This window comes from Pseudopipra pipra, chromosome Z (assembly GCF_036250125.1).
Source record: "Pseudopipra pipra isolate bDixPip1 chromosome Z, bDixPip1.hap1, whole genome shotgun sequence".
NCBI classification, from domain to species: Eukaryota; Metazoa; Chordata; class Aves; order Passeriformes; family Pipridae; genus Pseudopipra; species Pseudopipra pipra.
In genome coordinates, this window is record NC_087581.1 from 40,469,707 (window position 1) to 40,474,171 (window position 4,465).

The window sequence follows — 4,465 nt, forward strand, 5'->3', positions numbered from 1 at the left end:
AACCACCTCAAAGCTAACAACAGGTTTTTTAAAAAAGCTTTTAGCTAAAAGCTAGTACAGGCAACAGATGATCACATCTGCAGCTTTAGATAAAGATTACATTCTGAAGTTAACCATCTCCTAGGCATTTATGAGTAATGATCAAAGCCTAAAATCATATCTTAAGACAATTCGGACATCCAGCACCAAACACCAAAGACAGGCAGTGTGTGACTCTCCAAAACTACTGACTTGAAGGGGTTAATAGCAAGTCTGTTAGCTCCCAGGATGAATATATCGACTGGGCAAACTTTCGGGTGTATCCTTGATGATGAGGAAGTCAGTACGCAGCTCTAATGGAGAAACAAAGGCAGACTGTAGAGTCGGTAGGCCTAGGATGTAGGAACTGCAATAAGGCCTTGAGCTTTGCCAAATGTGTCACCAATGGATCCTAGCCAATGAAAACGCTGTTGCTTGCTTACCTAAAATAAGGATACTGCTTGCTGCTAGCAAGGGGTATAAAAAAGCAAATGAGAAAATAAAGAGAATTCAGACATCTTTTCTGCACATAATTGACTCCTTGTATCTTTATCAGCTGTCATGACTCTACACTGACACTCACTCAGTAAAATATTCTCCCATAAGCCTGAATTAATTGTTTACTTGCCATTGCCTATTGAAAACCTGGAAAAACATGCAATAATCATTCCACATACAACTGCAGTGTTGCCTACCTGAGTATGAAAGGGTTCATGCTTGCAAACAATGCTCTTCAGCATTTGGCTGGGCAACATGCAGGAACATTATAATCCAGGTAAGACAGAGGCCTTTTAGAGACTTTGCTTAAACCAGTCTTTAAAAATCACACAAAAAAGAAGAACAGGAGAACCAACCAAAATCCTCATGAAGAAAAAAACCCAATCAGCTGATTTTTGTTTGTAGTATGATTTACATTACTGATACCTAGAAACACTAACCATGGTGTAGCATCTGTGCTGTGCTAGATATTGTACAGATATAGATAAATATTGTGGCATTTCACCCAGAAAATATAAATTGAGTACAGCTTAAGGTCTTGAAATGCGAATATGGAAAAGGATAAAATTCCTGGAAGAGTACTTAGAAAAGAAATCATTACTAGATGTTTCAAATAACATGTTTTACCATGAAGACTTTCCTCCCTTCTGAAATTGCTCAGGTAATGGGGAAAAAAAATTAATGGTCAACTTTAAGTCTCCTTTGAATGCAGTGAGTTACTTCTATTTTAATTTTCATTTTTATCTTGCCTCCAAACAGGTATTTGGGGTGGGAGGTCACATCACTACAGACACATCCCTTTTGCTTTCATCCCAAGTCTGAATTTCATCACTGAATTTCATCTTCTACTTGTTTAATGTAACATTGTCAGTAAAAATTTTGAATTACAGCAGGAGGGAGTAAAGGAAGGTGACCCGGGCTGATGTTTCTTAAAACCTTTCTTTGAAGACAGTTTAAGGCTACATTGAGGCAGATGAAAGGTAAAGTTTTCTAGGGCACAAAAATGACAAATTTCTTCTTTTTCTTATGTGAGGATTTTTTGCTGTTTAAAATGTTCTTTTTTTCAGACTTTTAGTGGTTTCCATTTTATCTGTCTCCTTAAAAAGAAACTTCTTTATTACGATATGACAGCCAAGAAAAAGATATGTCAGTCTCAGGTCTCACACAAAAATAATAAATTTCAGGTTGCAAGGAAGTTCAATCTCCATGGTATAACCATATATGCAACATGGAAAAAGTAGCCTTAATTCATATATTGAAGTGAGACACCTAAACTTCATTTTTGACCGAAAAGCAAGAGGATAAATGATTCTGTAAGATGTGCATATATATTTATTTTATATGCTTATAATTAATATTTTAAAAATGTTTATAAATAAGAAGCAGTGAGACACAGAAGAAATATGTATCTTTTTAGTAAGTGTCAAAAACCACCAAAAATACTTTGTACTCTCTCACCTTATTAAGAGATGTAAACTTAAAGAATTAGTCTTGACAATCTTCCAAAAACCTTACTCTACAGTAGCACCGATAATTTGAATGTCCAAGATGTAGAGGTCAGCTGTGATATCAGGTTTTTTGGAATGATATTTATGGCTAATTTTCCACTTCTCAAACCACAACAACCTAAGGTAGTAAAGGAACCAAAATATCTGCTCACCTCTATTGAAGTAGCAGTTGAATGTAATGATGACAGAGTTCTAAATTTTGTGCTACTGCTCATTTAGGTCATAAGATCTGAATTTTATCACAGCAGTGTAAATGTAAAAATGTGGAATATACCATATGGATTCATAGCTACAACTCTTAGCTGAAACAAAACATAGTAATTTTTATTTCAATTCATGGCTCAATCTGGGTACAGAATTAATACTCCATATAAATACCTTAATAAAATCTTTTTTGTTGTTATCATGGGTTTCCTTGTTTTATGTGTTTTCGGAAACATTATTGGGGTAGGCAGAGAAAACATGAGCTTTTTCTGCTCCTGAGAAAAATTCTGGAAACAGACAAAGTGTGAAGAAAATTTGGATTCAGATATGCATGCAGGTCGTATTTCAGTTATTAGTTGGAATAATTAGATTCAGAGCCATATATGGTTTAGTTACTCTGAAGAGACAAGTAGGGATTATAACTGATAACAGTTAATAACTTCTGTAAAGATTGCACAGATAGTAGAAAACACACATTTTAAAAATTTTACTTCAACTTCTGAAGTTTTTGATCCCAGGAGATACCAGTTAAAGGTCCAGAAATTTTAATTTACACTTGAAATAAATTTTGTACACATTTTGATCTGAGACATTACTTCAGAGCATGTACAACTGGTGTCTGAGACTCTCAACCAGTGTCTGACTATGTTATGCAAATATATGCAGATTATGTTATAATGTCAAGACAAAACAATGTTATTGCACCTCTATGGAGATGAAACTATGAATAAAAAAACTGAAATAAAATTAAACTAATCCCAGAGTGTGCCTATTGAAGTGATGTTACAATGTCAGAATTATATTGGTGGATTTCCCTGATGACCCAGTTGTGGTGTCCATCTTGAAATAACAAATTGTAAAGCACCTAGAAACTCTCTTTTGCTGTATTTTATGAAAGAGAAGCAATGTTGAAAATGTTTTTCACACTGTAAATTCTAAATCATACCTTCTTCTTCTTTCGTAATAAAAGTCCAAATTGAGAATAGTTAGATGTGAAGGAAAAATCCAATTACTACTTGGGTTGTAATCAGAAAGAAAAAAAGGAGGGGGAAAAAAAGAAAAAAAAAAAAGAAGGATATATAGCCAGCTATCCATTTAATATAAAATATAAGTCCATTACAATCAAGTGGAAGACAATTGCCGTATTTCTGAAGTGTGTGACTGGGAGGTGGTCAGTGACTCTCAGAGGGACTCTGATGACCAGCAGCAGGAGCCTGAAGGAAGGTGGAGTGTAACCTCTTTAGGAAATGGACCAAAATATCTGCTCTTCATTGTATATAGCCTGTCTTGCAGTATTTAAACTCTGATACCAGCTACAGTTGGCCAAGAGTTTTCTAAGAAAGAGGTGTAAGGGGAAAGCAATATCCCAAAGCCTGAGCAGGGTTTCCTTGTCAACCTGTTTTAGGAATGAGATAGACAGCAATACCCTTGATCTGGACTGGGAGGTCATTAGGTTCCAATTAAACCATCATAATTGACTGTGACGCAGTGAGTTCTCCAAATTGAACATGACTCCATTGTGAAGTATTTTCACTTGGAAATAATGAAGAGAAGAAGGCATCACAGTCCAAATGTGAGACTCAAGATACAGTTGCAATGAAACACCTACTGCAATATAAACCAGTGCATAGGTTTACTAAATTCCAGTTATTTCTTGGCAACTTTCCACATTTCTGCTCTACACAAGAGAAATAAAAATTATATCAATCTCCAGTAAAAAGTTAATCACTTAGTTTACACTTACAAGGGATTTACAACTGGCACATTGTTACTATTCAGCAGTGGCTGCACTGTAAATTCACATGTACAAATGAGCATAAAACCACACCACAAACTAGGACTCAGCATTTTTACAGAAAGAGGCAGTAGCTTCAAGTGTAAAACAGGACTTGGATAAAGTGGAAATCCTGCAAAATAGCCACCCACTTCTTTGGTGTTTACACGTGGTGTGCACAGTCTTCTGTAGAATAAATTTCTTCAGTCATTTCTGGAGTTCTGCCCATTCCCATAACAGACCCAGGATCCACCTTCTGTATGGAGTGGAGAAGACCCTAGAAAGGACGTTGATGAAGTAGAGCAGCAGACGATTTTGCCAGCAGAGTCAAGTAGCATGATGCAGGTATAGAATCATTAGAATCATAGAATCATTAAGGCTGAAAAAGACTTCCAAGATCACCAAGTCCAACTAAGTCCAGTTGGCACTGGAGCAGGAGAGACCCTTTGAGCAGCAGCCTTGG